Source organism: Giraffa tippelskirchi, chromosome 13, assembly GCF_054371585.1.
Source record: "Giraffa tippelskirchi isolate mGirTip1 chromosome 13, T2T-mGirTip1v1.2.pri, whole genome shotgun sequence".
In the NCBI taxonomy this organism is placed as follows: Eukaryota; Metazoa; Chordata; class Mammalia; order Artiodactyla; family Giraffidae; genus Giraffa; species Giraffa tippelskirchi.
The window spans coordinates 117387992-117411069 of NC_137287.1; positions in this window are offsets into that span (position 1 = coordinate 117387992).

Here is a 23078-nt window from a genome sequence, read left to right on the forward strand (position 1 = left end):
GGCCTCTAGAGAGACTCCTCTATCATCTGCAAAACCTGACAGTGGACTTCCAAGGCAATTGCTTTGATGCCAGGGCAAACCAGATCATGCCACTCCGAGGCTTATAATCCCTTCTGCTTAGGTGAAAATCCAAATTCCTGAGCACATGGTCCTTATCCTGGCCGCCTCCCCACACCTTGCTCTGTTCTCTTAATTCTCTTACCACGAAAATTTCAAACCCAAAATGGAAAGAATAGCACAGTGAATATGCTATACCTGAAATCAACAGTTGTTAACATATTGTCCTGATATGTTGCTGAACCACTTGAAAGGAAGTTGAGGACCTCAAGAAAAACTATGACCAACCTAGTCAATGAACACTCCCTAGCATAGTAAGAAGCAGAGACATTACTTTGCCAACAAAGGTCCGTCTAGTCAAAGCTATGATTTTTCCAGTAGTCATGTATGGATGTGAGAGTTGGTCCATAAAGAAAGCTGAGCACCGAAGAATTGATTCTTTTGAACTGTGGTGTTGAAGAAGACTCTTGACAGTCCCTTGGACTGCAAGGAGATCAAACCAGTAAATCCTAAAGGAAATTTTTCCTGAATATTTATTGGAAGGACTGATGCTATAGCTCCAATACTTTGGCCACCTGATGTGAAGAACTGACTCACTGGAAAAGACCCCGATGCTGCCAAAGATTGAAGGCAAGAGGAGAAGGGGGTGACAGAGGGATGAGATGGTTGGATGGCATCACTGACTTGATGGACATGAGTTTGAGCAAGCTCCCGAGAGTTGGTGATGGACAGGGAAGCCTGGCATGCTGCAGCCCATGGAGTTGCAGAGAGTCGGACACTACTGAGTGACTGAACTGAACTGAGGACCTCTCAGGATCTGAAAGGGCACATCCTAAGGATACACCCGTCTCTCAGATGACCTCCCACCATCGTCACACCTAAGAGAATGGACAGTAATTCCATAATCACTCCCCCGCTTGCTCACATTAAGAGCCCCAAGTGTTTCTTTCTCTTTGTTCTTTAAGTCTTTGCCTGCCTCAGGATCTTTGCACTTACTATGCCTTCTTCATGGAATACCCTTTCCCTAGATTTTGCTCTATGAACTCCTTGTCATCATTTGATCTCAGCTCAAACGTCACCTGCCTGAGAGTTCTCTCCTGTTTTACCTAAAGGTGCTCCCCAATTTCCCTCACTCTGTGTCTTCCCTCCCCATTTTATTGTCTTCCTATCACATGTCACTGTATGAAATTCTGTATTTGTTTTGTGTCTGTGACTATGGTCTAGTCTCCCTCCCCACCTCCAACCCACACTAGCTTCAGGAGAGCAGGGCCTGTGTCCAGAGGAGCGTGGACCCAGTGACCTAGGCTCTGACTCCATAGGCTTCCCTCCTTCACCAACTCCCTTCAAGTAGACAGACTCTGTTATGAATTTTACCTTATCACTGACTTGTACATTTATAGAAAAGGATAGTCAGTGCTGGACGTCTGATATGCAGGGGCACATAGGTAAATACATGTTTTTCAGCTAAGGTTGCAATAACAGATGAGCTAGGAAATAAGGAAAAGATATGAGTATTAAAAAAAAAAACTTTCCGGAGGTATAATTCAGATACTATAAAATTCATTCATTTTGAGTGTACCACTGAATGGTTTTTAAATTTCCAGGGTTGTGCAGCCGTTACCATAATCCAGTTCTAGAGCTTTCTCATCACCTCTCATAACAAGATCCCTCATGGGCCGGGGTCATTTTAAAGCTCTCCAGGTGATTCTAACCCGCGGGTGGTCAGAGAGCCCTGCTCGGGGTGGGGGTGGGGGGCTTGGGAAACAGAGGAGAGAGCCATAAAGTGGCCCAGAGGGTGCTGAGGTTCCTGGTTGACAATGAAATAAATGAATCTACTTTTAATTTGAAAGAGTGCAAATGAATAGGTGTACGTATAACTGAATCACTTTGCTGTACACCTGAGACTAACACAGCATTTTAAGTCAGCTATACTCCAAAATAAAATAAAAACAAAGAGTGTAAATGAGCACCCACAGAAGTTTTGGTTGTGGGAGGGTGAGGTGGGTGGTGAGAAGGATGGGGGTCGGGCTGCTGAGATGGTTTGGCTGAAGCCCAGACTTTGGTCTAGAAAGGTCCATCTGGGCTGCGGACAATGCTGGCGGTGGGATGGGTGGTCGGGGACATTTCACAGTTCCTCCTGGAGGGAGAGGCCTGTGTCCGCTCCCCAGTCCACACATCCTACCTCCCCTGTAAGTTTGGAGGAGAGAGCGGCGGCTGGGAACTGGGGTGGGTGTGGGGAGCCAGGCCCACGGAGGGGTCACTGTTGCCAGAGGGGCGAAGCATCATCCCCAAGGACACACAAGCGGTGTGAAAACAGCAGAGAGGAACGGCCCAGGGGCCCTGCTCTTTCCACCTTGGGGCAGCTCCCTGAGCCTGGGAGGACTCTGGCAGAGTGGCTGGGCCAGAGCTCTGTCTTGCTCGGTGTCCGGGGACCCCCAAAGTGTCCCCTTACCTTCCTCCCAGCAGGGCCTTGCGCCCTGGCTCTGCCCCAAGAGGTGCCTCCTGGCCGTCACAGTGCCGTCCCCTGGCCCTCAGGTTTATTGCCATCCTGAGCTCTCTCCCTGCGACTCATCTCTTTGTGCCGATATCTGGTCGGTCGTCTGAGTCTCTGGCAGGCACTCATGCCCGCCCAGGCTGGGCTGCTGACCAAGACTGCAGGCAGAGGCCGCAGTCCAGAGCTGCGTTCATCCTCTGTCCTCTTCACCTTGGAGAGAGCGACTCAGGAGCATCGCAGCTGCCAGTTAGAGAACACTTCCTGCATGTGTCTGGGCTGGGCTGCAAACAATAGATCTACTCAGCTAGTTAAAGCAAGAAAGGAATTTGTTCAAAGATATCAAGTGTTTCCAAATCCTTGTGTAGTTTGTAGGGAGTGTCGAAACGCAGGCTCCAAGCTAGGCAGCAGGAGAAGAGTCAGTGGGGGGGGGGGGTAGGGGCTGCTCTGGGAACGCACCAAGGCTGCTGCACCTGTCCTGATGAAAATGGGCCCAGACACGGAGGGGGGCCCAGTGCCGAGCCCCCGAAAGGGCCCACAGCCTTGCCAGAGTATTTTCTGTAGACCCTCAGATCCCTTGGGCACAGTGGCCACCACACAAAGCTGCCTTCTGAATTTTTGTCTCCCACTGATGTATCTGATTGGTGGGAACTGGGCTGTGTGACTGTATCCCACCTGCAAAGAGGTGCAGGAACTGGAGTTTGTAGAATTGGCCTAGGAGTACAGGATCCTTTGTGTGTGTGTGTGTGTGTGTGTGTGTGTGTGTGCGCGTGCATCCGTATGTGCTGTGCTCAGTCATGTCTGACTCTTTGCGACCCCATGGACTGTAGCCCACCAGGCGCCTCTGTCCATGGGATTATCCTGGCAAGAATACTGGAGTGGGTTGCCATTTCTTCCTCTAGGGGATCTTCCTGACCCAGGGATCAACCCGAGTCTCCTTTTTACCACTGAGCCACCTGGGAAGCCCATTCCTTTGTGGAATATTAGGAAAATGGAGAGAGGAGGAATTGAGTGGCCATAAAAGAGAAATACCTCCTCCACCTGTGGCGTGCCAGCAGATGGGCCGAGCGCTCAGTGTCTCTCATTTAAGCATCCTTCTTAAAGTTGGGAACCAAGAATCTGAGAAGAGAAGTGACTGCTCCAAGGTCCCAGGGAGCTCAGACTCCAGAATTTTCACCAAACTTTCAAAGGCGGGATTAGATGGAGAATGGCACAGAGTTCTCCAGACCCCAGCCATCTGGATGCCCTAATCCTGCCCTGGGGCCTCAACCAACAAATGAACCAATTTCATGTGGCTAATGCAGTCTCAGGAGTGGCTCTGTGCCTTTGCTTCCTGAGTCTTCTGATGGAAGCAGGAAAATCCACTTCCATTTTATCCGTTCATGAACAGCTAGATCATGGATGCCTGAGGTCAGGAGACTTGGGCTCTGATCCGATTTCCTGTTGCATGACTTTGAGCCTCTGTTTGCTCATCTGTTAAATGGGCACCCAAATCTCACTACCCCCCCCCGCCCCACCTCTTGTCACTTCACTCTCTTCATGCCTATCACTCAAATGTTCAAATGGGAACGTGAGCTGAAATAAAAGGGTAAACTCTATGCAGGACCGTTCTCTTATTTGATCTTGTTCCCCATCAGGAACCTGTGGATAAGGAATCAATGTGGCCTGGGTACAGCGGCATTCACTTGGACTCATAAGGAATCATAAGTTGATGTTGCCTGTTTAGACAGGAAGCACTGGGGGCTTGGTCCGTTGTCTCAAACAGGGACCATGCACCTGTGAGCCATTAACTGCCACTATTTGGGACTGAAGTCCACAGGCTGTCTGCCTCAGCCTGGGTGTTGAGAGAGAAGCCATATGGCAAACCTAGTGGGGGCTGGGCTGGCCCAGTGCCTTACAGCTGCTGTGAAAGGAAGGTGTTTTGATCAGGGTTGTCCCAGCACACAGCCGCCTTGCATGGCTTTGGTGAGATGCTCATTTATTCATTCATTTAACAAATCTGTTTAAAGTTGCTACACTCAGTAACTAAGGCTCAAACCACAGGACCCCAAAGATGACTTTCATGACTCCAGATCCCAGAGGCTTAGAGTCCGGTAGGTGAAAAAGACACCACACTAGGTTCGACAGAGAGTTTGTGGCAGAACATTTTAGTTCTTTCCTGCATTGCTTCTTTTTTTTCCCTTACCAGTAGAAATTTGATTTTTTCTTTTTTTTTTTTTGTGGTGGCAGTCAATATACCCCACTCAAGGGGTGGCTGAGGATTGTAAACTGGGGCTTCTCAAAGGGTAGTTCCTGGACCCGCAACATCAGTATCAGCAGGAAACTTGTCAGAAATGTAAATTCTTGGGCTCCACCCCAGACTCACTGAATCCGAAGCTCTGCAGGCGGGGCCAGGAGTCTTTGGTATAACATCCACTTCCCACACCCTAGGCTTCCCCAATGGCTCAGGGCTTCCCTGATGGCTCAGCGAGTAAAGAATCCACCTGCAAAGCAGGAGACACAGGAGACATGGGTTTGATCCCTGGTCCCTGGAGGAGGAAACGGCCAACCCATTTCAGTATTCTTGCCTGGAAAATCCCATGGACAGAGGAGCCTGGCGGGCTACAGTCCATTGAGTCACAAAGAGTCGGACACGACTGAGCCACTTAGCAACAACAACCCCACATCCTAAGTACCAATCATACGCGTGGCACATCGTCAGTTCTAGCCCGTGAGATGTAAGGAGATATCTGCCGGGGGCCTTGAGGAGATACTTTTCTTCCTGCTACAAAGGTCAGAGTCTCAGAAGGTGGAGCTCCTGCCTCATGCCCCCTTCCTCTGTTCCAGAGGTGGTGATGCGTCTACAGATGCCTGGTGCTGGAGACAAAGGCATCGTATGGCCAGGAGAGGGCAATGTTCCCGACCGGCCCAGGATGGTAGAGCAGAAAAGAGCCTGAACTGCCCAACCACTCAGGCCCTCCTATGGAGAGGAAGGCAATAATGACCTCATGGCGTTACAACTTGCAGCCTAGAGCGTCCCTAACAGATCCGGGGTCACAAGGCTGATGATGATCCAAGTATCCCTGCCTTCTTAAAATAGTGCTCGAGTCCTTTTTGTCCTCTGTGCCTTTCACATCTGTAATTTAACACCTCTTCACCACCTTGTACCCATTAGAATGGCTACCATCAAAAAAAAAAACCCCAGAAAATAATCATCACAAGTGTTGGTAAAGATGTGGAGAAATTGGAACATCTGTGCCCTGTTGGTAGAGATGTAAAATGGTGCAGCCACGGGGGAAAATAGTATGGGAGTTCCTCAAAGAATTACACACAGAATTATCACAGGCTTCAGCAATTCTCCTTCTGGGTACATGCTCCAAAGAATTGAAAACTGGGTCTCAAAGAGATGTTTATACACCCATATTCATAGCAGCATTATTCACAATAGCCAAAGGGTAGAAGTAAGCTAAATGTCTAATAAGAGTTAAGATGGGAAATTTTATGTTGTGTGTGTTACCACAATTAAAAAGAAAAATCACAACCCCCCCACACACATCTCTTCAAAGCCACCCCTCCCTCCCTCACATTTGCTGGCAGGTGGTCTGTTCTTCCTGCCTCGTCTCTGGATTCTGGTCCCATATATCCAACAGACTTCTTGACATCTTCACCTGGATCTTTGGAAGGCAGGTCAAGTTCAACATGCCTGAGTCTGAACTCATGACCTCTCTCCCCGAACCTGCTCTTCCTGCCGTGTTTGTCTTTGGGGTGACTGACACTTCCATTCATTATAAGTCAGAAATCACTCTCTTCCTCAACCTCCTCCCCACCCAGCCTAATCCGCTGTGAGTTCCTGGTGATTGCCCTTCTTAAGTGCCTGCCCAGGGAGGGTGGCAAGCCCTTGCCATCCCCTCCAGCATCGCCTCTGACAATAGCAGTGGGGTCCGACTGGGCTCCCCTTGCGTGCCTCAGCACCATCCAAACCCACGCTCCAGGGCAGAGGCAGACTGCGTTTTTCCAGCTGCTGCTCTGATTGACCCCATTCTAGTTTTGCTTTCAGTAATCAATGCCATATGACAGTATTTCATAGAAAACCTAGCACCTCCCAGAGTCAACTGCTGTTCAGGTTTCTCCTTGAGTTGATTTCACATTCTGTTGTAAGAGCCACCCTGTCTTCTAGGTTTCTGAGAAGAGTTTGAGAGACTGAGTCTATCTGGAGTCTGACATTAGGGGTCAGGGTGGGATGAATGTCCCTGATGATCCCTGCCTTAGTCTGGGATGTCCCGGGTGCAGACTCTGTGATAAGAATTTGGGAGCAAGTCATTTACTGGGGAGGTGATTCCAGGAAACACTGGATGGGAGCAGGAAGTGAGAGAGAGAAAGCAAGATGATGACTTGGGCCGAATGATTAACCCTGCTGGTTCAGAGCACAGCTGGAGCGGCATCACAGGGACAAAGTCTGGGAGATGGGGGTCTCCCAGGTGGACGAAGTACCCCAGGATCGAGGGAGCCCCAACACCTACATGGCATTCTTGGGGGTTGCTGGAGGGAGTATCAGTTCTCTGGCACCTTTGATCTGCCCTGTGTAGGCAAAGCCATCTGCTGAGGTTGTGGACAGACGTCTTCAGGCAATGAGAAGCAAACAGCAGTGCTGGGAAGTGGGCTGAGCCCACTGGAGGTTTCCAGGGCCATATGCAGGGCACAGACAGTGCCTGCTCCCCAGGGAGGTGGTGACAGGTGACACTTCCCAAGTGACTCAGACCCTCCTGATGTAACATGGAGACACACGGTTAGAAAATCAGTCCTTTCAAGTCCTCCTTCACCTCAAGGAGAAGAGCCTCGCTTTGTGCTAATATGTCTCACCTCCTTTCTCACACTTGATCATCTCCCTTTTGGACTAAAAGAGGTCCAGCCTTGGGCTTCAAGCCTTCCTGTGCAACTGGACCTCACTGCAATGTATAACATTGCTGCAGTTTCTAATTTATTTTTCTAATTAAGTCAAGTATATAAAGCTTGCTGTTAAAATAAATTTACATAATTAAGACATCTGGTTTAAGAGAACATTAAGCACATCCCAGGTTGTGCTGCATCAGACAGGTGGCAGGTGGGGGGCTGGAGCAGGCGGGGCGCTGGCCTGAGGGATAAAGCCCCCTCTGCCCGGGCAGCTCAGGCTCGTTCCTTCTGGTGTCCATCACCTCTCTGGATCCAATCATCTCTCACCGGCCCTCCGTCCGCCGGAACCCCCTTCTCGCTCCCACCAAGTGCGACCTTGTCTCGGTCGTTGTCCACACTGTTCCTGCCACCACCCCTTCCTCCTTCCACTTTTCAGCGTCCTGCCCATGCCTGAGGTGCAGTGTGAACCAGCGTGAGTGTGTGCATGTGTGTGTGTGTGTGTGTGTACGTAGGGGAGGGAGAGGGTCTGGAGGAGACTGGGAGTGAGGAGACAGGAACAGACGGAGCAGACGTGGCCTCAAAGGAGAGACGGTCCAGGTGGACGGAGGGAGCTGGACACGTGGGCCTAGGGGTGTGAGCTGAATGGGGGCAGCGTCGGGGTGTGAGCTGAATGGGGGCAGCGTCGATGAGTTAGGGCGGCTCCTGGGTCTGGTCTTACTTTGTCAATAAAAATTAGAGCAGCAACAATGCTATGTGGCAGCCTGGATGGGAAGGGAGTTTGGGGGCGAATGGCTCCATGTATATGAAAGTGAAAGCCAGTCGTGTCTGACTCTGTGACCCCAGGGACTGCAGCCCGCCAGGCTCCTCTGTCCATGGGATTCTCCAGGGGAGAATACTGGAATGGGTAACCATTTCCTTCTCCAGGGGATCTTCTTGACCCAGGGAATGAACCACGGTCTCCTGCATTGTTGGTAGATTCTTTACCATTTGAGTTACTGCAAGTATGGCTAAGTCCTTTTGCTGTCCAACTGAAATTATCACAACCTTGTTAATTGGCTATATTTCAATACAAAAGAAAACTCAGAGCAGCTGAACTTCATCGAGTGCACAGGCATCAAACGCTAGTCTGAGAACTTTTCATGCACAGTATGTTTTCTATTTAAAAACTGCCACATTGTGCTTGCTCTGTGGCGGCACTACAAGCAAATTTTATAAAATTGGAAAAAAAGACCTCACAAATCTTAATTAGTCCTCATAAGAATCCTGTGCGGAGGCGCTGCCATTGTCTCTGTGTGCAGAAGGCAGTTGGTGACGCACCCAGGGCCTTAGAGGACGAGAGTGGAGGGGCTGGTGGTTTGACTGGCCGTCCGGTTTCAGAGTTGGGCTCCTCCCCATGGTGATGCCTGGGTCTCTTCATGCTTGTGAAGAGCCATAGACCAATTATGCTCATTACCCATTTTACAGAAGGAAACACTGAGGCGCACAGAGGCTAGCAATTTCTCAGCTTGAAAGTGGCTGAGCCGGGACTCAGCCCAGCTTTCTGGCTCAGGCCCACACTGTAACCACTTGTAATCACCCCTCGGTCATGAGCCCTTTGAAGATAGGTGAGTCACTTACCTTGGTCATGCCTCAGTTTCCTCATTTGCCAAGTTGGGCTCTAGTAACCCTGCCCCACTGACTTACCAGGAGTGATGAGGGAAGAAATCTGGGCCAAGACTCTGAGAAACTTGCATTAGGAAGGCGCCCTGGCCTGGGAAGAAGCTGGCCTCAGCCAGCTATGCTCCCAGCACCCCGAATCTATGTCCAGTTACATCTTCCTGTCAGCCTTCAATTTCCTCTCCCAGAGTGTGGGTGGCCTGAGATGGGGTCTCCGGTTCATCAGGCTCTCCATGTGTCTCTGACGGAGCAGCTCTGTCCCAGTGGACAGTAGGTCTGCCGGTGGTAACTCTCCAGGATTTGATCTCTGCAGAACAGACCTGGCGACCTGAGACTCATTCTGGGAAAGCGCATTCAGCAGGGCTGGGCTGGGCTCTGGCTTCCAGAATAATTCCTGTGGCTAAATAGCTGCTGAGCGATCCTTTGTGCTGAGAAGTCATAAACACAGCGGAGCCTTAGAGGCTCCTCCTGGAGGGATGCTGGGCAAGGGGTCCAGCCCCGGGGTCAGAAGCCCTGGGCCAGGCCATCTCCTGTATGTCTCCCCTGAGTTCTCCTTGCAGGCAGTGCTCTCAGAAGACAGTATTGTCCACTCATCCAGTCCATTCGTTTGACCACTCTTCGCTGAGCGACTCCTGTGTGCCAGGCACCAGGAAGACAGCTGTCAATGAAACAGACCAAAGTCCACTTCTCAGGGAGCTGACAGTCCAGTAGAGCAGGAAGAGGGGGCAGGAAACAGTGAGGCACCCCCACCCAACACAAGTACAGACATATATATATGTGCACATACACATGCAAATATGCATATACACACACTTATACACATGTAGGTATACATATTTAAGTGTGTGCTATTCTAGGTAGTAATAGATGCTATAAAAATCAGGCAGCGTTTTGAGATAGAGAGTTTGGGGGGGGCTACTTTGGATTGAGGGGCCTGGAAGTCGTCTCTGAGGTACGCCCTTTGGGCAGAGGCCTGAAGAAATTAAGAGGGTCTTCCACGGGCCTATCTGGAGGAAAAATGTTCTAGACAGAGGGAACAGCATGTGCAAAGGCCATGTGGTGGGCATATGCTTGGCCTGTTCCAGGAAGGTGAGAGTGAAGGGAGGAGGGGAGAGAGGAGCCCCAGTTGAGATAAGGAAGGGCTTTCTTGGCCACGGCAAAGAAATTTGTAGGTTTTTTTAAAAAAAATTTAATTGGAGGGTAATTGCTTTACAATATCATGCTGGTTTTTGTATGGAAGTAACCTAGATGTCCATTGACAGATGAACGGATTCAGAAATCATGGTACATATATATAATGGAATATTACTCAGCTATAGAAAAGAACACATTCAAGTCAGTCCTAATGAGGTGGATGAACCTAGAGCCTATTGTATAGAGTGAAGCAAGTCATTAAGAGAAAGACAAATATTCTATATTAATGTATCTGTAGGTTTTGACATGGCATTCGAAATGATTCCTCTGGCTGTCTGTGGAGGATGAACTGGGTTGGAGGGGAACAGGGGAGAGTCAATGCAGGGAGACCAGTAAGGAGGCAACTGCCACAGTCCAGTGAGAGGTGATGGATGCTTGGACCATTTGTGGTAGAGCTGGGAGGTGATCAAATTCCAGCTGAAGTTGAAAGGTAAAGCCAACAGGATTGGATGATAGGTTGGATGTGGGGGAATAAGAGGAAGAAAAGCATCTAGACCAACCTCAAGATTTGGCCCAATTGCCTGGAAGGATGGAGTTGCCTTTTACTATGAGAGTGACCAGCGTGGGTGGAAATGGGGGCACCGGAAATCTGCACCTTTGGCCCTGATGCTGGGGGAGGTCCTCACTCTTAGGCCCTGCAGCCCCAGCCATCTGTGAGAGTGCCCTGGAACAATAACCTTGAATTCACCCGGGAACCAACACTGCCTTCCTGAAATCCTATCTCTAAAGTTTCCAGAGCCCTTTTGACTTTCTCGTTTACAGACTCAGCCTGCGTTTTATTCTGATGGCTGGGGTTCATTCTCCCTAAGGACAGGCAGCTCCTGCAGTTAAAGAATAAACGGATGTACATTCCGGCAGCGCCCAGAATGCCCCAGGCCCATGGAGGCGATTAAGCCTGGCTGCCACCTGTCCAGATGGGTTGGTTGGAAAGTGCTACATCTGTTAGAGGGAGTTTGAATATTAAAGAGGGATATCAATTGTAGGAAGGAAATTACTGAGTCTTCAAATGCCATCGACTGGGAAAGAGACGGATGAGGGTTTTATGGACATGCTGTTTGTCCCAATAAAATAAAACATTTTAAAACCTGCCTTCACTGGCATCAAAGTACCACAGTGTTGTCTAACACAGCAGTTTACATCTCGGTGATGCGTTTCTTAAAAACAAAAAGCAAAACAGAGCTTTCATCCCTCAATCTGGCTTTCTAAAGCAACTGTAACAAGAATATGCATTTATTTGTGCAATGAAATTTTCAAAGCACCTACTAAGTGCAAGACCCCGGGCTCAGGAGGGGAGAGAGATGAATCAGCTCTTTTTCTCAGCCCGCTCATGGCTGATGGGGGACATGAAGGGCACACAGGGTTCAGTGGATTAGTGCAGCGAGGAGGGTCCTGATGTTCAGAGTGGGGAGGGATTGCTGGGGCCTGGAGGGGTCAGAGAAGGCTTTTTGGAAAGGATGGTGTGTCTATTTCCTTGTATTTGTCAGCATGGAACTGAAACCCCTAACATATCTGATTTATACCTCAAAAGAATTTATCCCCCATCAGAGTCTACCCATCAGGAGGACTTCAGGGTGGGTTCAGTGGCTGGCTCTAGGGATTCAGCGTTATACACCACACCAGCCTCTCTGCTTTGCCATCCGCTGTTGTGGTTTCGTTCTGAAGTCAGTTCCCCTCTTGTTCATGGGATAACCACCATCAGCAACTGGGACCGTGTCCGGGTGTGCTGGCATTGAGAGAGAAACCTCTCCTTCAAGTGTGGGGTATACACACTTCTCTCCGATACAACTGGCCATCTTAGGCCAGGCACCCTCCTTGGACCACTAACAATCTCTAGGGGATGGCTGTTTACTAATTCCCGTTGACTGATCAGGGTGTCCCCTGAGCTGAGGGGTTGCGCAGGCACAGGTGGCCATCAAAGCAAAGGTGGAAAAGCATCAGCGTGTCTCACTTGAAATAATGAGTTGTATGGTTTGTGAATTACATCTCAATCACACTGCAGTTAAAAAACAAACAAACCCCAAACAAAAAACAAGGCAAAGTTGGACTTGTGTCTAAAAAGAATGTGGAAAAGGATATCGGTTGGTGGATTGGTGGGTTTTTATACTAGCAGAGATAACGACAACAATCATAATTTAACAGCAACAACAATATCAGTGGGCAGTAGTTTTGAATACTTTCTGTGATCCATTCATTGCATGTAGGACTTTAAAGGCAGAGCAGGACCTCTCCAAGCCAGCCTCCCTTACCTGACTCACCTGTTTACCTGAAGCTTGCATCCCTCTGTAAACACAGAGACGGATAAGCCTACAGCTTGGGGCCATTAGCTTCTGTCTGAAGCGCGCACCGGGTTACCTGTTCACTCCGAGTCAGTGGTTTTGTTCCCAAACCTGTTTAGTCCAGATGTACCGAAGATTGCAATTGCCTAGCTCACATAGATGTAATAAATGGATAACTAGGAGTGCAAAAGAAGAGGGAGAAGCAGCTTCCACGCAGATCAAGATGAATCGTTGAGAAAGAGTTGATGAGGGCAAAAAGCTTAAGAAGAAACTGGAAAAATCTATGAGAAACACCAGCGCCAGCAGTGCACTGCCCAACACCAGAATCAGTTGTACGTGTAGCTGCTGAGCACGTGGTATGTGGCTGAGAAACTGAGCTTTTTATTTTCTTTAACTGTAATCAATTCACACGACTAAAGACAAATATGCTGTTTGGTTATTGAGCAACTGTTCGATCTATTTGGGACAAGTTCTTCATATGCATCTACTTTTTCAACTTTAAATTTTCTGAAATCTAAATGTAGATCAACTGATAAACATAGAGATGCATTTGAGTATAAAATACAACCAGATTATGAAGATTTATATGAAAAGAGTAAAATATCTCAATTTTTATATTTATTATACAGTGCGGTGAAATAATAATGGTTCAGATATGTATGGTTAAATAAAATATATCATTAAAATTAATGTCATTTTTTAAAACATATTTTTCAAATGTAGCTTCTAAAAAATTTAAAATTACACATGTGGTTCACCTACTTCTATTGAACTGCACTGGTTTACAAGGATTCTGCACTCAGATTGCTTTGCAAGCGTCTTTAAGTCATGATTCTGCCATCAAGAAGCTAAAACTGAACATAGTATGATTACACGAAAGGGGACAGATAATGAGAGAATCCAACAGCTGGTTCACATTAAAAAAACCTCATTGTCTCTGCCATGAAAATCTTCACTAATTAATAAACATGTATCTGTTTTCTGTTAAGTCATGTAAGAGTTGAAAGCAGTGAAAGTGTTAGCCACTCAGTCAGTTCAGTCGCTCAGTCGTGTCCGACTCTTTGCGACCCCATGGACTGCAGCACGCCAGGCCTCCCTGTCCTTCACCAACTCCCAGAGCTTGTTCAAATTCACGTCCATTGAGTCGGTGATGCCATCCAACCATCTCATCCTCTGTCGTCCCCTTCTCCTCCTGCCTTCAATCGTTCCCAGCCTCAGGGTCTTTGCCAATGAGTCAGCCCTTCTCATCAGGTAGCCCAAGTATTGGAGTTTCAGCTTCAGCATCAGTCCTCCCAATGAATACTCAGGACTGATTTCCTTTAGGATGGACTGGTTGGATCTCCTTGCAGTCCAAGAGACTCTCAAGAGTCTTCTCCAACACCACAGTTCAAAAGCATCAATTCTTCGGTGCTCAGCTTTCCTTATAGTCCAACTCTCACATCCGTACTTGACTACAGGAAAAACCGTAGGTTTGACTAGATGGACCTTTGTTGGCAAAGTAATGTCTCTGCTTTTTAATATGCTGTCTAGGTTGCTCAGTCGCTCAGTCGTGTCCAACTCTTTGAGACCCTGTGGACTGTAGCCCACCAGTCTCCTCTGTCCATGGGATTCTCCAGGCAAGAATACTGGAGTGGGTAGCCATTCCCTTCTCCAGAGGACCTTCCCAACCCAGTGATGGAACCTGGGTCCCCCTTGTTGCAGCAGATTCTTTACTGTCTCAGCCACCAGGGAAGTCCATGTAAGGATTAACTGGCCCTTTTTTGCCAGTTTAGTTTTACAATGGACCTCCTGCTGGCTCCAATTGCTCTGTATAAGAGGGCAGCTCCTGGGTTTCACAGTCACTCCTGGAGATCAGGGTTGATATGATGACTCCCACCTTCCAGATGGGGGATTCTGAGGCTCAGGGAGGGAGAACAAGGTGCTGAGGGTCTTCCAGGCAGGGAGTCAAGGAACAAGGAGGACTTGCATCTTGGGTTACCTGACATCACCCCAAGGTCATGCTCTTCCCACCAAGACACTACTGGGGTCCTGGACACTGGGCCCTGGTTACTAGTGAATAAACCAATTATAACTCACCTCATGAGAGAACCCCATTTTCTTGGGGCTTTCATCAGTCTCTCTTACCTGAAGGTGTTAAGGAAACCAGGACTGATTTCCTGGGACTCCCAGATTGTCATCTTGAAGCAGAAATAATTCGTGAATGAACCGCATGCTCCCCTTGGTGGCTATGACTGTGACCATGTGATGGACGTCATGTGTGCGTCCATCACCTGCTTCATATGCTGAAGCCCTAACCCCAATGTGAGGGTATCGGGAGGTGAGGCCTTTGGGAGGCAATGAGGTCATGAGCCTGGGGCCCTCAGGATGGGCTTAGTGCCCTTATAAGAAGAGACCCCTGTGACAAGAGAGCTTGTTCTCTCTTCTGCCTTGTGAGCAGACAGTTGAGAAGGTGGCTTGTCTATGAGCCAGGAAGTCAGTCCTCGCCAGGAGCTGAATTGGCCAGTACGTTGATCTTGAACTTTCCAGTCTCCAGAACTGCAATAAAAGCTTGTGGTTTAGCTGCCCCATCTCTGATAATTCATTATGGCAGCCTGATCCCACTAAGACTCCATGGTTCTTCCCTTGTCCCTTGGTTGGTATCCTGGAGCTGAAGCCTCTCTCAGCTCTAAGAACAGGTGCATATTTTAAGAACCAAAGTGTCCAGTCCCGGACATGGTACCATTCAATCTCACAACAATTCTGAGCATCTCCTGCTGTGAATCCCCTCCTGGGAATCTCCTTCCACACGTCCCTCGTGCATGGGGGTGGTGGTCACTGGCTTGCATTGATGCTTCTAGCACTCTCTTTAGAATGAGTGGGTTCCAATGTCTCTAGCTTTGGGACTTCAGCCAAGTCTCTGTAAATGTCCAGGTGCACTGGATTTACTGTCTCAGGAGAGAAGGACCTTTTCCTGGAAAGAGGCATCTGGAGCAATACTGGTGTCTGATGCTGTCTCCAAGGCTCCTCTTCCAGCACCGAGGACATAGTCAGTCCTTGGCAGACAGTCAGGGGTCAGCATTGGGGCCCCAGGAGTGTCAGCCCTGCCCAGCCCCACTCTGCCCCTGTGACCTGTGGCTCCTGAAGGGGCCATGTGACTGCGTCCAGGTGAGGATTAAACAAGCTAATGCACCCAAGTGCTCAGGACCCCAGGCGCCAGGTGGTAAGTACCCTGAGAGGTCAGCCCATTGTCGCTAATCAGGGTCACAGATGAGTCTGGTCAAGAGGCCTCCCTGGAATCAGGGGGCTTTGGGTTTAGGAAGAGAGATTTCTCTAGGGACGCTTGGAGATTTAGCCTGTAATTGGCAGCTTTGCTTCCAATAGCTCTCGAGAGACAAGCCATACAAGGTTGCTTATCTTTAAGCCAAGAGCAGAAAGGGCTGTGGGGCCTGGCTCCCTGGGGTGCCCCCACTCTGAGCTGCTGTCAGGTGGCCAGATGCGGACAGACCTTCTTAAGCTCTGGGCTCAGGGTCCGCTGCTCTTTCTCCTCCTGCTTCTTAATTTAAAAAAATGATATCCAAATCTTCTATTACAGCAGATTCCTTGACACTCTGCTGTGGGCTAATCTTCAGGATGAAGCATCATCTTTCTAGAGTGGTTTTGTCCTCTGGGTATCCTCTTTGATCTGGAGACCAGGAAGAAACATGTGTTCTCACTCAAAGCTGTAAAATGCATCCTACACTCATTCTTAAATCTCGCCTTCCTCCCTCTAAGTGTTCAGCTAAGTGTTTATCTTTCTCTTTCAAGGGCAATGGATGCTTAATTCCTCGAAGGCTGTAAAGCAGGTTGTAAAGAGATGGAGTTATTATTGTGAATATCCATGATGATCAAGGCACACTCCTTGCCTGCCCCAGTCCTTGGCCACTGTGATGCAGTCCTTCAAAGGTAACCAAATCCAGCCACTCTGAACAATTACTAGACAGGACAGAATTGACCTGCTTTGGTGAAGATCTTTGTATTAAAAAAGAAATTAATTTTTTGGCAGCACTGGCTCTTCATTGCTGCAGACAGGCTTTCTCTAGTTGCAGTGGGTGGACTTCTCATTACAGTGGCTTCTCTTATTGCAGAGCATGGGCTCTAGGGCATGCAGGCTTCAGGAGTTGTGGGGCAAAGGCTTAGTTGCCTGGTACCATGTGGAATCTTCCTGGACCCGAGTTCGAACCTGTGTCACCTGCATTGGCAGATGGATTCTTAACCACTGGACCAGCTGGAAAGTCCCAGATGAAGATCTGTTATGGGCAGGCAGAGAAGAAAGCTTTAGAGAGAAAGAAGAATCACCAGGAGCCTGGGAGCCTATATCTGCTGGTCCCTCAATCTCATCTTTGAGTAGTTCATTCAGTAAATGCTTATCAAGGGATTTCTGTGCATCCAGGATCAGCTGATGCTGGGAGGGTGATGAGATGTCACGTGCTCTGCAAACGGTTGAGTGCTGCCATCTGTGGGACGATGGCCAAGCACTGGCTGTGGGCTCAGTGATGACTGAGGCTGCTCATGGTGATGGCGATGAGGGGCATGACCTCAGAGCATCCTTCTCAGCCTGCATTTCTGCGGGATAAAGGTCTGAACCAGGGGATCCCAGCAAAAAGCCACATGGAGCTGATAAGGTGAGGAATGAAGGTCACCAGAGTGTCCTCAAATGCATGTGTTGATGATGGTGATAGTGATGATGATGTCCTCTGACATTTTAAGCCCTGCGTCCTATGGGCTGACCCTGCTGAGCGCTTCCCTGCCCCTTCCTGCCCTCATCTGTCCCATGGTCCTGTGCCACAGGGACTGTCATTATCCTTGCTTTTCAGACGAAGAAACTGAGGCACAGAGAGGTTACACAAAGCCCGAGGTCACACAGCTAGTGAGTGGTGGGCTGGGATTTGCACCCAGAGAAGCTGCCTGCAGAGGCTGTGCTCTCAGGATGTTGACTGTTGGATGCGCTGTCTTCCTGCACAGAAAAGACTCAGGAACCCTTTTACTCTGTGACCTTCTTGGGTCACATTTCTTGGTATTCCAACATCTGACCTTCAAAAAGGCAAAATGGAAACACTTCCCCCAGGTGTTTCCTCCTTTCCAGACTCCATCCTCCCCTTCTGTGACCTCCCACTCTCTGTTCCTGGCTCAGAACAGGCAAACCCTGACCCCCAGAGCCTGCGTGCCGGGGCTGCAGAGTCGTCAGGGGGTCCGGGCCGCCACCTCCAGGTGAGAATGAGCAGGATCTGTAGCTTTACGATCCAGATGGTCTTTACGACCCGGATGGTCTGTGCTCCAGTTCATGCTACACGCTGGGATCCATCTGCAGCGGGGAAAATGAGGGGCTTTGAGCAGTGATTCCCGGATTGAGAGGTTTCTCGGCTCTCACGTGAGACCAGAGAGGACGGCAACAATGGCCCCTCCCCGGGGTCAGGGAGCAGCTGAACCCGAGACCCACTCTGCGTCTGGGAGACACCCGCCCCCGCTGGGCTGAAGCGGCTTCCTGAGGCTGGTCCCTGACCCGCTCACAGAAATGCCTGCGGGGTGGGGAGGAGCTCAGCGGAGGTTCAGTCCCAGAGCAGTAAAGATGGAAACAATCTCCAGGGTCCAGGCCCTTAGATATTCAGGTGAAGTCTGTCTGAGCTGGGCGGGACACTCAGGCTGCTGGTGCTGTGTCTACACGGTGTGTCTACACAGCCCGGCAAACCATTCTGACCACGCGGAGCCCAGCAGCTGCTCCCCGAGGCTGAGCTGACCAGAGAGCTGGGTCCTCCTTGGGATTCTGAGGACTTTATGACCGTGGCCCCCCACCTCGCTCCATTCACAAAGTCACGCATCCTGAGTCAGACCCTCGTAAGCCCGCATCCGGTCTGAGACCCCTCTGGCTTTGGGGTTTCGCTGCACATGGGGCGGGCCAGTGTGGGAGTTTTCTTGGTCTAGGGCCGCCCCTCGGGTGCTGGGAGGGGCTTCTCTGAGGGGAACTCGGGGCCCTGGAGCCCTGGGTCCTTCTCTTGGGCTACAGCCAACGTCTGGTTTCCCTGGTGATCGGGACGAAGGTTCCTCATTGGAGAGACCCAGCCTGTTTCTCCAGTTCCCACCCCTTTCTTGGCGCCTGGTGGGCTCTGGTCTCCCAGGAAGTGGGTTTTTCCTTTGCTCAAATCACTGGGTCATGATGTTTGTTCATTTGTTTTTGGGGAAGAGGATATTTGACCCCCCCACCCCGTGATCCCATTCCCCCAGGAGGGAAGGGGCTTTGCTCACCGTTGTATCCCCAGGGCACAGTCTGGCTCAGTGCAGGTCTGCTGGAATATTAAATTAGTATGTGAATGAGGGATCCTGTCTGTTCCTTTCAACCCAGCGCCTGGCAGAAATTTTGGCACTCAGTAGGACTCCATAAACATTTTCATTTGAATGAGTGAATGAATGAATGAAAATTGTCAATCTTCTCTCCCCCTCCCCCTTCAAGTCACCCCTCCCCGTCTCACTCCAGCACCCCTGTTTCCTGGCCTTCTTGCTGAATTTGGGCCCCGCACCCCCCAGGGCCCTGCTCTGACCGCTCCCCTCCTGCCTGGATGATGGGTGACTCGCAGCCTCGGCGGCCAAGCGCCGATGCCCCAGCTCCGCAGCTGCCTCCACGTGCGAGGCTGACCAGGACCCCTGTCCGCCCACGTCACTCGCCCCCCGCTGAGCCTGTGGGGGATTGCAGAACCTCTTCCGATTGGCCCGCTGCTGTGGGTCACAATCTTGGGAAGAAGTCCCCCTGCAGACTGACCTGGTTCCCAGAGTCTAGGATCAGTCACCTACTGTGTCAGAGCTAAAAACTATGTTATTTCCCCAAACTCAGCTGTACCTGTGGGGAAGGAAACACAAGGCAGTCTATTTTTAGCAGGTGACAGACTGCACACATGGAACTATAATTAGCACCTCTTTCAAAGGGTGGAGTTTCCAACCCAATTCGGAGAGTTACTGCCCTGGGGGGTCCCCTCAGCTCAGCACCCAGTCTCTGGTGTGTTATGTGGGATGGAGCCCGCTGCCCAGAGGGAAGGCCCGGGTACCCAGGAGTCCCGGGAAGGGGATGAAGTGTTTTGTGGGTGGTGCTCCCATGTGTACTCCCCACTTTTCTCCTTCTGGCCCATTGTTTGCAGAAGGCTTGATCCTGCCCAGGTCTGAATGGTGTCCTGCAGGGGTGACCCAGCCAGGCCAGTGTGATCAAGATGCCCAGTCACCCTGGTGTCAGGCTTGAGAGTCATCTGTCCCCTGTCTGTCCTGATGGGGAACAGGGCGGGGGTGGTCCTCTCTCTTGTTTCTTATAGAAGCAGAGACTCTGGCTACCTAGAAAGACTACATTTCCCAGACTCCCATGTCACCAGAAGTAGCCAATGGAGTATAAGCATCATCTCTTTCTCTTTCCATTGGCTGGGAGAGAACAGAGGAGGACTGTCTGGGATAAGGATGAAGGCTGCAGCCTCAGAAATTAGAGTCAAGAAAAGGAGGTGGAGCCTCAGTTTCCTCCTCTGTAAAATGGGAGAGTAATTATATTGCTGTTTTCCATAAATTAGAATTTTTCATCTGCTAAGTCAGAGGAAATTCATTCCCAACTCTCCAAGGCAAAGGGGTATGTATTGGGTCTGGTAAGTGGGAAAAAATTTTTTTAAGAAAGAAGCATGGCTATTTGTTCCCCTTGACATGGGGACCCAAGCATGTCTTATCTGTGCTTGTTGTTTCCATAGCAAATTTGTTAAGATCATTTTAACAAGTCTGCTTTGAGAGGACCACAGAATCTCATTGTAACCTATGTGTTGGCTGGTGGATGTGCTCAAATCTTGCATTTATGGGAAGTCCAAGGCTGCCGTCCGTAAGGTTTCTGTGATTCTCTGAGCTGATGTTTCTCTGGCTCCGCCCACTCTCATTTCTAGCCTCTGCTCAGCTGTTCTCCACTCTGCATCTCCGCGATGCCCTTCCCCCTTCCCCAGGGGTCCATCATCAACATGGCACAGCCTCCTCCTTGTTTTTTACCTCCTCAAATTCCACTTCCAATGGCAGCTGCGATGGGCACACTTTATTCATGATTCTGGAGCAGCACAGAGGAGGCTCATTTTTATCGACGTGTTGGTCCCTTTGCATTTCTGCCAACTCCAGCATCAGGTTATGTTGCTTAGCAACCCTGCAGTCCCTTCCACGGCGTCTTCTGGAGCCTGCTCCTGCACCCCCCTGCCCTGGTGCTGCTCACGCCCCTGAGTAGCTCCTCAGTTATTGCTTCATGGTCTCCTTACAGCCTTGGAACTCCACAGTTCACACCTTCAGATATGTCCCTGCACTGTGGAATTTCCTCTCCTCTGAGCATGTCTCATTCCAGCTGGTAAGAGATGTGTTTTCTCCCTGTCAACACTGGTAATTATCGTGGCCATTTACAGACTGTCTGCTCTATGCCAGGCATTGAGCCTCTGCCTTTCCCACATTCTCTCATTATTCTGCACAAGAGCCCCTATGAGGTGGGGCCTGTTTCCCCATTTTACAGATGAGGAAGCTGAAGAGGGATCCAGGAGAAGGGCTTTGATGGTCAGTGATGGAGTTGGGATTTGCCCAGTGCTGTCTCACCCAGGCCAGGCTCCCAACCATTGCTCACTGTTTTCTTTTTTTTTTTTTATTTTACTGAGAGGTCATTGATATATAACATTGTATTATGTACTTAACATAATGAGTTGATGTATCTGTGTATTGCAAAATGATCACCATGGTAAATTTAGTTAACATCCATCACCCGCGTGTAGTTATAAAAGTTTTTATTCTTGTGATGAGAAGTTTTAGGGTCTACTCTTAGTAACATTCAAATGTATAATACAGAACTGTTAACTATAGTCCCCATGCTGTATGTTACATCTCCAGGACTTACTTACTAATATCTGTTCACCAGAAGTTTGTACTTCTTGGCCACCTTCACTCATTTGCTCACCTCCCAAACCATTTATTCAGCTTTAAAAAAGAACATTTGTTTATTTGCGGCCACGCTGGGTCTTCACTGTGGCACGTGGGGTCTTTAGCTGCAGCATGTGACCTCTTAGCTGAGGCACATGGGATCTAGTTCCCCGACCAGGGATGGTACCCAGGCCCCCTGCATTTTGGGAGCATAGAGTCTTAGCCACTGGATCCCCAGAGAAGTCCCATTTACCAGTTTTATTCTTTCACAGGCCACTGTCTTCATTTTCCCCACATCCACACACCACCAGGATGATCCTTTAATATTTTTCTTTAATTAGATCTATTTTTGCTTTTACTAAGAAACGGTTATTTCAAAGGAAGACTCCATCAGCAGTGTAAGTGGAAACCAGCATGTCTTGCTGCAGGAGGATGGTAACCATAGAAATAAACACAATACACCTAAACAGAGGGGCTGCGTGCTGCACCAAGGCTGGGATCTGTTCTTTCTTTGTTTCAGATGGTGATAAGAGAGGCTTCGAGATGTGCTATAGGCATATTAGCACCAGATTGAGATGTCATCTTCAAGGTCATTGGAAAAAGTAAGGAAGGGTCACTATGGGATTCAGTGCTCCTGGATGCCGCCTGCACTGACTCTGTCAACCACCTCACGTTTACCCCTTGGGAGACCCTGAGTCAGAAGGAGGGGTTGGAAGGGGTGAGAGAAGGCAGGGAGAATGGCACTGCCCAGGCCTGAGAAGGGAGGAGCCCAAATGGGCAGTAGACAGAGGGCAGAGGAGGCTGCAGAGGGGGAGAGGAGGGGCCTGGAGGCCACGCGGTTGAGTTTCAAAGGAGGCCCTGGTGAGCCACGTGAGGGCCGCAGAGCCAAGGCGTGGAGGGCCCTGGAAGGTGCTGCTGAAGTCTAGGGGGAGAAAGGGGATGGAGACAAGATCCATGAGTCAACCCCGGGTTGTCACCCATCCCGCCCTCCCAGCTCCCAGACACCCCTCCCCAGCAGGTCCCCCCGACATCCCCAAGAGGCTGAGCTGAAGGACCGGTGGAGACTTTGAGTCTCGTTTCCTGAACCCATGTGTCTGTCTCCCCTTGGTCAGCTCAGGAGAAGGACAGATGACAGGCAGCAGCAGCCCCTGTGAAGTGCCCTGGATTGGATTTCTGAGATCTCACCAGCCCCGAGGACCACACCGATGCCCGGGCCAGGGACCTCTTGCTGCCTGCCCGCTGCCGCCACGATCGAATCCATTGACTCCCCTTCTATCAACGCCTTCCCTGAAACAGGCAGGGCGTGATGGTTTCAATGATTTACTTATCTCGAGCCACCAGGTCATGACAGAGAAGTCAATAGGTGTGTGTTAGAAGGAGCTCCTTTAATTATTCAGGCTCTCTAAAGAACAGGGGAGATATTTCAACATGAATTAAAGCCCCTGGAGACATAAGACCTGGGGTAGAGTTTGGGGGGGTCTCTAAACCACCTGCCACCAGGTGGGCCCTCCAGGGCACAGGCGTGATGTATTTAATTCAACTTTAGGTATGAATATTGATCAAGCATCTTTACCACGCTGAGTCCCATTGTAGCCCTAGGGGCTCAGTGATGATATACCTTG